This window comes from Dipteris shenzhenensis, chromosome 29, assembly GCF_047967505.1.
Source record: "Dipteris shenzhenensis isolate YYH24624 ecotype China chromosome 29, Dip_SZ_1.0, whole genome shotgun sequence".
Classification (NCBI taxonomy): domain Eukaryota; kingdom Viridiplantae; phylum Streptophyta; class Polypodiopsida; order Gleicheniales; family Dipteridaceae; genus Dipteris; species Dipteris shenzhenensis.
The window spans coordinates 38,794,616-38,806,094 of record NC_141624.1 but is presented as its reverse complement, the minus strand read 5'-3'; the positions used below and the strand labels follow the sequence as shown (position 1 = coordinate 38,806,094).

Genomic DNA, 11,479 nt, shown 5'->3' with positions numbered 1-11,479 from the left:
TATTACTCCTCTTATAGAGGTGAGGTGGAATGCAAAGGGATTCTGCACTGTTGCTACTACTAAGGTAGATATGAATAGGTTTCTTATTGAGGACGGGGAAAGGGGGAAGAGAAAAGGAAGGGGGAGGGAAAGGAATGATGAAGGGAGGAATATAAAGGGAAGGGGGGGAGAGAGAGGGAAGTGAGAGAGGGAGAGGGAGAGGAGATCAAGAGAAAGAGAGGATTGAGAGGGGGACATAGGTGGAGTGGAGGTGGAGGTGGAAGAAGTAGGTAGAGGAATGGTGTAGTGTAAGTCACACACACCTGTGAACTTCCACATTTTTGTAAGAATTTTTCAAGTTTTAGGAATTGCCAAAATGAAATTCACATTCACACATAGGTTTAGAAATTAATAATTGCATTTGTATATCTTATTGTTATTTTGTGAACATTCAGCCATCATAGAAGGCCCTTAATGGTGGATACATCAATTATGGTCTAGCATTGCTAATGCATTTGCTAAATGAGGGATGTGTTTCTCCTCATGTTTGAGCTACAATGGACTTCAATTGCATGGTCTCTAGTTTGTTTCACCCAAAAACGTCAAGTTATCTCATTGACTGATTTTTAATCATTTCCTTGCATGGTCTTTCCACTCTCAACATACCTACATGGCACCCGCATTTCCTCTCAAGGAAAAGTGACAAACTAAGCAAAAAAGACGTTGTGCTAGATGCCAAACCTTGGCTTGGTTCTATGAGATACTTCATAATATGACACTAGGAGAGCACTAGATTCTTGTGGGGCTCTATGGGACTAATGCTAGCTTTTATACTTAAGAATTCCAAAATCACATACTTACATGTTGGTACGTGGATAATATACTACTAATACATGTCTCATACTGAGGGGTATTCGTACAGTATATATACGAGCATATATGGAAAAATACCACAACGGCCATAAAATGAAGTGATAGATAATGTTCATGAAAAATATGCCAGGTGAGTGGCAAATTTTGGAAATTAACCTGTTAAGTTTGAAGATAGAAGGGTTTTAAACTTGAAAATTTCAAGCCATGGTAGTTATGTTGTGGCATGAAACTTGCAAAATGTCAATAAAGCCTTAAAATTTTTGAACTTGAAAGTTTTCGTATCTATTAGATAAAATGTTTTTTTATGAACAATGGTCAAGTCTACTTCATTGTTCACAAAGACAGATAAACTATGTATAATGGAACTTGAAGTTTTCAAATTTACTTGCGATGTATCTTTGCACTTTTTAAAATTTGCAAATTTTTTCATATTTTATTAGATTTTCGCCTTAAAACCTGAAAGATTCTAGGAAAACCTGAGGTGGAAACTTGAAGGTTTCCCTATCTATAAGTAAAAAGGTTCGAATCTGCACCACCTGGCCACTTTCATGGAAGGAAGTGGTCTATCCATTAAGAGACAATGATGGCCCAAGTGGCTAGTTCCCAATAGCAGTTCCCAATAGCAGTGTAGTGATGATGTGGTGGTGTGATGATGATGTGGTAATGCAAGTGGCTCAAGAATTGGCTAGTCCTTGGATGTGATACTTGACAATATGGTGGCATTGGATCAACAATTCTGGATCCGTCCCTCAGGCCCTCCACGTGACAGAATGAACCGAGGTGTCACTTTCGTCAGAAAAAGCTTCTGTATTTGGCTCGTGACCCCTGGGTACTCACAAGATTCAAGGTCACTTTGCTCTTGGGAAAGTACTCCCCGATTCCATTCCACTAAGGCTTAAAATTTCTCCATGAACAAGTAACTATAGAGCAACTGAAGTACATCTTAAAAGCTTAGCCTGGACCATGTTGTACATTAAGGTCCAAGGGTGGCTAACCAGAGATGTTGAATGTCCAATCATTGTCATTTCTATTACAGAAGTCGCATCTGCATAGGCAAGGATTCATAATAAATTTTCCAAGCCAAAGAAATTGCCATCAACCTTGGAAGTTTTAGAGCTATATATAGCTCTCCCTAACTCATCCTAATCCTCGACTATATATATATGCCTATGATCTATGAATAGTATCACTTCCTTGGGAGCAATTCTTGTGTCCATCTGTCTCCTCTTTCTCTTTCTCTCAACATGGTATCAGAGCCTGGCTATGCCCTAGCGTGATTGTGAGAAGAAAGCAACATGTTTTTTGTCAATCTGTCAACGTAATCATTCACAGAATGTTCTTTCTGATTATTTTGACCACTTGATCTCTAGATTTTGAGTTGATATGCAAAAGCTATCAAAGATGCATTGCAAATCAGCACTGTGATCATGATTGATGAAAACGGCCCTTGGTGGCTTGTTCAAAGAGCCTCTTGCTCAATAAACCACGGCTTTGTTCCTATCCGAAATGCACATCGCGTCTCTGTATCTGTAGGAAGACGACCCATCGCAGCTTGCTATGGATCCAATTTATGAGAGTTAGAGTTAGCTAAAGTGAATGTAATATGTAGTAAAACAAACAGAACAATACATTAAATGAGAAGAAGTAGACTTACCACAGTTGCCTCGAACGCCAACCGTCCGCCTGCACCAAAGTGCGAAGTACCTACGAAGTCCAGCCGTCTCTTCGCAGCCCTCCTCTAAACCCTCGAACAATTCAGGATTATCCCTATTTTGCTTCTTGAAGAACTTCTAATTAGCTTTGTCTGCCCAGTTGGGTTTAGACAACCCCTTTGTGATAGAAGTATGCAAGGTTGATCTACGATGCTTCAAGACCAAACCCATGCACTCTCGTATATAATCCTCATTAAACTCCCAATTTGGTGGGTTAGGGTATTTTTATTTTAACTCATCGATGACCGCCTGCTTCTTTTGGCCATCTTGATACCGCCAATCAGTAGCAATGCCGCTCTTGAAGTGATGGCTCATCAACCTCCTCATGGTGGCCATCACTGCTTTGCCCTTTCTATCTTCTATTATCTCTCCGGCAGCTGTGATTTGATAGGAGAGATCCCTTGATGAGTAAGGTGGACTGACGGTAGCAGAGTCAGAAGGAGTGGAAGCTATGCGAGCGCTTCCGGAGCGAGGAGTAGCAGTGGGAGTAGGAGAGGGAAAGGGACTTGATTGATACTATCTCTGGACCAAGTGGAGACCTGTAGGAACGTGAGTGTGCTGACTCATCTATATCTCCCGAGTCAGCACAACATAAGCTGACCTTCCTACTCTTCTTTCCCTTACGAGAGGCATGCACAGGTGATGACCCCTTGGTCAAAGGGGCATGAGGGGATGGCTGGGCAGTACGTCCAGCCATCGGTGTAGGGGAGGGAATTGCTAAGGTCCTCTGAGATAGCAGAGAGAAGAATCTCGCTGCCTCCTCATCGCTCATCTGCGCTACAAACTCATCAGGATTCCCGACAAAGCCATGCGCGGCTAGCAAAGGAGTTCCCCGAGGGGTAGTCACAGTGCTACGTGGAAGAGGAGTCAGACCAGGGGTAGTCATAGTGCTAGGTCCGAGAGGAGTCGGACCAGGGGTAGGACCAGGGGTAGTTCTCGGGGTAGTCGCCTGAGAGGAATCAAAGTCCTCTGGAGCATAAAGATCATGAGCTCTTCTCCTGCGAGGCTGTCCATACTCGTCGGATGAGCGACGTGATCCCATGTCTAACATAGACACAAACACGAAAACAAAAAACAAAAAAACAAACATAAGCATAGGCATAGAGAAGAGGGAAAAGAGAAGGGGGAGGAGAAGAGGAAGAAGAGGGAAAGGAAAGAGGAAAAGAAGAGGAGAGAAGAGGGAAAGGAAGAGAAGAAGAGGAAGAGAGAAGGGGGAAATAGAGAAGAGCATAAGAGAAGAGGAATCTCTTATGCTCATGCATAAGCATAAGCATTCTTATGCTCATGCTTATGTTTATGCATGAGCATAAGAGAAGGGGGAAAGAGAGAAGAAGAGGAAGAGAAGAGGAATCTGAAGAAGAGGGAAGAGAAGAGGGAAATGAGAGAAGAGCATAAGTGAAGAGGGAAATGAGAGAAGAGCATAAGAGAAGGGGGAAAAAAGAGCATAAGAGAAGAGGGAAATGAGAGAAGAGCATAAGAGAAGGGGGAAAAAAGAGGGAGACAAAGAGAGAAGGGAGAATAAGAGAATAAGAGAAGGGGGAAAAAAGAGACATATGCTCTTATGCTCATGCATGAGCATATGTCTCATTTTCTTATGCTCACATTAGGAAAAAAGGGAGCTCATTTTGGGGCCTTTTACGGTTTGGAAAAATAAGCTCTCAACCAATCAATAGAGGGCCAACGTAACGTTGGAAATTCACGAAAATAAGAGAAAATAGAAAAAAGAAACAATACTTTATGTAGGTACAAGCGTGCTACATTAATGTGGAGATTGGTTTTTTATTCTCACAAGATCTTTGGACAAGAAGATAGAATCTAAACTGACATTTTATCTGACAAGGGCCTTCCCGCTTCCACCTTCCTTTGAACTTTGAAATGTTGTGCCGCCTTTCCTTTGAAAGGTCTACCATTCTACACCACTGCCTCTATGTGCAGCAGCCTCTTCTTTTCCAAAACTGCTCCCTTGATCCTGTTTGGCGTAGAGTAAGATGTTTCTTGTCAACTGTCTGTCTGCCCACTTTCTCTTTCTTGAAACTTCAACTTGTTATCTTATTTATTACTTTGCTATTGTTACAGATTCAGAAAATCTCCATGGTGAATAAAAAACATGGCCGTTCTTGTGGAAGACGCTCTGTGGATGATAATGCTATGAAGGCAGAATTATACCACACATCCTTACCTCATCGACCTGCTTCTTCTATTTCTTCGGTAGAGAATTCAAGTACAGTCAAAACGGAAGGAATGGGAAAGGTTTAGTGTTTCGAAAGGAGCATGGGTGCTCATGCAACCTAGCAAAAGAAAAAGACCCCAGACAAAAAACATTTTCTTGGCGCCATGGAAGGAAAGAGTACGAGATTTTAAAATCACCAGAGGGAAGATATCGGTGAAAGAAGTTTTGATTCAGCATGTGCACATGCATAAAGAACTTGTCTTGTGAGACTATCCAAAAGATCTTCTGCAACACAGGCCTAATTGTATATTTTTCTATTGTGGTTTTTTTCTTTACAAGGTGTATGGATTTTTAAGATGAAGCTTTCTCTCTTTGCTTATTGACATTCTTGTGTTGTTTTATTTCATATTTATATCCTTCATTGTATGAGACAAGGCAAAACATCGATTGTATTCTGGGATTTATAGATGTTTTGCATGGATCGATAGGAGAACAACAATACCAAGGTCGATGTGCAACAGAGCTAGCTCAATCGGGTATATTTTTTATTGATCATTTTTATAAGTTGCTGGACAATGCTAACACACATGGTGTGTTAATAAAATAAGACCTTTCGGCATGGAATTCAGTGTTACAGAGGCATATAGGGCCAAGCTTTTCAAAGAAGTACAGAAAGCTCTGAGGCCCAATATTGCCACACGGATAATAAAAATTTCTAGTGTTACAGAGGCATATAGGGCCAAGCTTTTCAAAGAAGTACAGAAAGCTCTGAGGCCCAATATTTCCACACGGATAATAAAAATTTCTTTATGCATGCCTCTCACAGTTTTTATGGACTTGTTTAATACCTTTCCAGTGAAGGTTTCAAAAACAATGTTCATAGTTAAAGCAACAAATTCGGCATGCATGCCACAATTTTTGGATAAAGGTTGGGATAAGAAGACATGTAGTTCAATGTTTTGTGAGGTTGTCCAACCTTCTATGCAACTGAAGTACATGGTTGCATCACAAAATTTTATTTTCTCTTTTTATTATAAGCGCAGTCGAATGCTAGGCACAAAACTAGTCCCAATGGATCAAGATGAAGATTCTTTTGGTGCAAAAAATAAACTTCTTGATATTGATGTTGTTGAGAATGGTGATGTGCTAGTCAATATCTCATTAAGAGAATGTTGCTCCCTAGCTCAATTGCGCAATGACATTCTGTTTGAGATAGAAGGTTCTATTTCAAACGACTTTTTATTTATCTACAATAACAAAAAGGTACACCATCTGATTTATCCTAGTCTCATTAAGCATTGCTATTAGTTTACTTTACTGCTCTGATTCATATTGCTTTTTTGTAGTTGCTCAAAAGAAGAGAGCTCAATAAAATGCAAAGACATTGAAAATTTGAAAATTGAGATAACACAGATTCCATAAACAAAGGTTTTGTATTCAATCAAGTAAGATTTTGTACAGAAGTGTTTAGTTGTACATGTAGAACATATTTCTGACATCCATTTTCTATTTATGTACAGCTTGATCCAGAGGCTGCTCTACATGGTCCAAGATCTCCCTATCATCATTTTTTGGACAGTCTTTTTTCTGCTACTCCAACTTGTCCTGTACAGTATGTTGGTGCTACTCCATTGTCTCCTCCACTGCCCCAGGAGCATCTGTTTGCTGCTGCTCCATCTTCTCCTCAACAACATCAGCAGCATGTCCTTTCTCCTATGGCTTCTCCTCCTCAACACTAGGTGCTTGTTCTTGTGGTACCACATTAGCTTCATCTGTGGCATCAAGGTGTATGACACCTTCTTGTACTTTAGAGCTCTCACCCAACTCGACAGTAGCTGGTACAATAAGTTTGGGGGAGGCATAGCTCAAAAACCTCCAAATTGTATGAGCTCTAAAATTATATACATAGTTTGAGCTGAAGCTATCTTCTTTCATCTGCAATGGCATATGATAATTTAGAACACTTTGTATCATTATGAATTATCTTCAAGCTAAATGAAAATTATTTTTTCTTATAAGGTCTGGCTGTTCTTTCTCAAAATAGCTTGAAAGTAGATATTTGGCACTGATCAGCACTCTCCATCCGCAGCTACTTGAATCATCTTGTTGTGGTGTCTATACAGTTGGAAAGATATGTTAGAAACTGTTAACATCTGAACAAAACAAAATTATTCAATAAGTTCAAAGACATAGCATGAAATAGACATCAGTATAGGGAACAACTTTTTACCTCTAGATCTATTGGCTCTATTGAATCCAAAAGAGAGACATTAGGAGGACAGTGATCCAATGCATCTAGAAGCCTTCTAATACAACTGCAATATATATAATTTAGTTAGTATGATATCAAAATAATGAAGTTTTAAGTTCAAAAAGCACACACAGCACTTACAATTTCAGCTCTCTGTGTGTGTTTTTAAGAGAGTTGAATATAAAGCATTGGTTCTGCTGGATGTCAATAGAAACAAAACTCCAGTGGTCACTGCATAAGGAAAAAAGCATTAGGAAATCAAAGGCTACAAGAGTTCTCAATCTTAAAGAAGAATCTTAAAAGAAGTAGTCACCCACATACCTGTTATGGTATGGAAGTAGCAAAACATCAATTACTTAAAAATTGCAGTGTCTGAACCAGTGTTCAGCTGGAAATACTGATGGGAGTTTCCTTTGCATCTCTTAACTTAGAAGAAATGGCAGGATCAATAATATGGACTGTATGCTGTACAGAGGGGTGAAGCCAGCTTCTCATCATGCTGCATAGGACCAAAAAATAATTAGGGTAGGTATAAAGGAGGTACAAGGAGGATTGTTTTGCAAAAAATATAAAATAATAGACACTTACTAGAGCATTGCAAGAATGATAGAATCTGAGCAATACTCATTCTTATGAGCCAATGCTGCCAAGCATGGTTTTGTCAAGTCAAAATTATTCACTGAAAATTCATCCTCAATATGGACAATTATATTAGGGCCCAGCTCTTGCAACCTTCTATGTATCTGTAGCTCCCTCTTTCCAGTCTCCACATCTATAACAGATTTTGTTTCTTTTATTTGCTGCTTCAGTGACTCCTCTAAAGTAGTCTTCCCTCTAGTGTTCTTTGAGTGGGTTACTTCAAAAACCTTAACCTTATCTACCTTCAACTTCCTTGTAGGTGGAATTAACAATATGTCTCTCATCTTTATGTCCTACCATTCCACAGGATGAACAAGCTTGTCATACCTCCATCTCACTCTGGACAAAGTGTTGAAGTCTTTGGCCATCAAAGTCATCCTGTGAGCATGGGCTACTACCAGCATTGCATCTTCAAAATATTTTTCCAAGTAATCCTCTGCCATTTCCTATAAGGAAAGAATGGCAGTCCTGTTCCACCTGAACCCAAGGTGCCAACTATCACATATTTCTCTCACCAGTCTTTGAAAAGGTGCCTTGGAGATTGCAAAGCCTATAGCTTTCTATTGCTTCCTGATCTCCCTTAGCACACCTGCACCATGATTCAATCTCTTGGCCTTTTGCTTGAGCAGGCTCATTGGCTTACCCTTCCTACCATGTGCAGCTCTTCCCTTTGGAGGCACACTAAATTTCTTGGTACCTGCCCCAGCTGCTGTTGCTACAAGCCCTGGCCCTTTGCCAGCTTTCCTTGCAGTTGACTTGGTTCTTGCCATCACTCTGACAAACTGCATACAAAGCAATGGAAAGAGATTACAACCATTGAGAACATGTTTTGACCAAAAAAAGGCAATCACAGGGGTGGATGAAGAAACATAGAAAAATTTGCAATAAAACGCGATACAAGGAGTTTGAAATTCCTAACAAGTCCAAATCACATTTTCCTGCAAATTCCTGAAATGACATGCTGGTTCATTCCTATAGTGATTTCTCTGTCTTTACAACTAAATAAAGTATGAATGGAGTTCATGCAAGAAGAGTACAGCCATGGATAGCTATGGAAGTCACAAAACTAGAATGACAGGGGTGGATGAAGCAATGTTTCAATATTTGCAACAAAACGCGATTTCGGCTGTTTGAAATTCCTAAAGCCTTCTCCTCACGTTTTCCTGCAAATTCATGAGGCAGCATGCTGGAATATGCCTTCACTTATTTGAAGGTGTTTGCATGTCCATGTAGGATGGATTGAGTCTATGGAAGGCAAGAAGTGTGCACAGACTGAAGGAAGAACCCATAAGTACAGTTTTACCCTCACATGCAAATATCACACTTGAAGATCTGTATTCCTACAGTGATTTCTCTGTCTTGAAAACTAAATAAAATATGGACTGAGTCTATGCATTTCCATGTAGGATGGATTGTTTCTATGGTAGGCAAGAAGATTGCAGAGACTGAGGGAAGAACCCATTATTACTGACCTGAAATCTATCTGTGGATGTGCTATGCTGCTGATGAGTACCCTGTGCTGGAGATGAACCTGTGCTGCTGGTCAGGATGCTGATGTTGCAGAGTATGGAGGTAGGGAGGCAAGAGAGTAGAGACTGGAGGGCAAGAGGGCTGAGACAGGATACCACAAATAAGTGCAAAATACAAATAAGGCAGCTACTAAATCCCACACGTGTGGAATGTAGTCATTTTTCACACGTGTGGATGGGACCCAGATCTCTTGGAGTTTGAAATTTGGCACGCGTGAAAGGTACACTTTATGCCTTGGAACTTGTGCCATTCATGATTTCATAATCAATTCCACAACCACTCTTCCCTCCCCTGCCTCCAATCTTTCATCCCTGCCAGGACCCTCGCATCTTCCATTTCCTTCTCTCTCTGATCCTTTCCTACCCAGCACACTCCATCCAGACTACAACCTGCCTGAAGAGTACTACCACTGCCAGATCTCCAGGTTACCTAGAGTGCAGAGTTCAAGCTAGTGAAAGAGCAGGAGATTCACTAGTGCAACTCCAACAACATGAAAGGAAAAAAAAAGTCAGAATTCTAGATTGTTTTCAATGTTTTTTGACATATATTTCTTCCATCCATTGAATTTTTGATGTCCAAATGTCGTCACTCAGCTCCACCCTTCTTGTTACATATTCAATTGATACTGTCCAAGAATGTGGTAAATCAACCAGGAATTTGATTGGAGATGGATATGAATAGAACCTAGAAATTTGCAACAAAATGCGAGGAGAGTGGTTTATACATCTCTAAGTAGTCCATATCGCATTTTGCTACAAATTCCTATTGTTGACACATTCCTCATGAAAAGCTTCACTCAGCTCCAGCCTTTCTCTTGCATATCAAATCATACTGTCCAGGAATCAATGAGATGAGCCTAGTATTTGATTTGACATGCATATGAACAAAACTGGAGAATTTGCAACAAAATGCGAGGAGAGTGCTTTATATTTTCCAAATGGTCCCCCATCGCGTTTTGCTGCAAATTCCTATGTCTGATTTGGTTCTCACTTCTACCTCATTGTTTTTCTATCTGTGGCCCTGTGGAATTCTTCCTTGATGATGAGAAATGTTTTTGATTTGGAACAGTTGACTCCCAGGCCCCACCTTTCAAGAGGAAGCTGGACTTCTCTGCTGCTATTATTAGACCACAACAATCACCAGGTGAGTCATGAGAGCTCATGAAGGAATTATCTAGTGATATCCTATGCATTCACTGATTGCATATGTCAGCATATAGAATTCAAAGTATATAAGTTTTTGAACAGACAAAAGGAAGAGACTGGAGCAGAATGCTGATTCTTCCATCACAAAACAAAAGGAACCAGAAGAGGACAAGTCTCCAGATTTGCTCCCATTTGAGTTTCTTCACAAATGCAAGGCTCAGAGTAACTTCCACATATACCACAGTATTTTCAACATGGAGTTCACAATGAGCTCTGTACTGGAGCATCACAAAGATTTTCTTTCAGACTATTGGGATACCTTCAAAGAAGTGACAGAGGCAGGAAGAATTGTGGAAGGAGAAAAGGTTTTTGTGCATATAAATCATATTGTCTCCATTGACAGGTTGAGGTACCATGTGAACAAAAGATTTGACAGCATGCCTGATCAATATAAATTCAACTGTAACTTGCACACCAGAAAGTGCAGAGTGCTTGAGGAAACCATGGCATTCCTTATGTACATTGTCTTCGGTAAGGATTCTTTGGATGAACAAGGGCAGGAGACTGGAGAAGAAGACACATCTGAAGCAGAGGAAAAAGAGGATGTTTCTTTGGTAATAGAAATGGCAGAGCAAGAAGAAGACATCAACCTTCAAGATGAGGGGCTGCAAGTGGCTGCTCTTGACCTTGTTCAACTAAGGACAAAAACTCTTAGGGGAGCAGAGCCAATTGAAGATTTTGATGTTCAGAGTAGCAACTATGCAGTGCCCATGCTTCCAGGTGTCTTGATTGGTGGAAAAGATTATGTTTTCCTCCATGATATAGAGTGTATGTTCAATTTGAGGGAGGACTATGCCATTTCCCTTATTGCCCAGGCTTCAAGGCTTGACAAGGAGGTTGGCATAGAGGATGACCATTCATTACTGGCTTTGGAAACAATTTTTGATCCTGCAGAGGCCCTTACTTTTTGTTTCCAAGAGGCTGAAAAGTTCCAAGAGTCAGATGAAGCTGCCTTCCAGCTCACACAGGAAGCTATGAATCTCTCAGCACTATACACAAAAAAGCCTAAAGAAGAGGCTGGACAAGAGGGGAGACGAATAAATATTTGGAAAGATGAACTGCTTGTTGCTGATGAAAATGAGAAGTACTTCAAAAGAAATACTTTGTCTTCTGCTTAACT

The 11,479-nt window shown here is 40.4% G+C and overlaps 1 pseudogene; it reads right to left on the bottom strand.

Annotated features, from left to right (window-relative positions):
- Positions 1–6,240: 6,240 nt before the first annotated feature.
- On the bottom strand, positions 6,241–7,236 carry LOC147882805 (uncharacterized; annotated as a pseudogene).
- Positions 7,237–11,479: the final 4,243 nt, after the last annotated feature.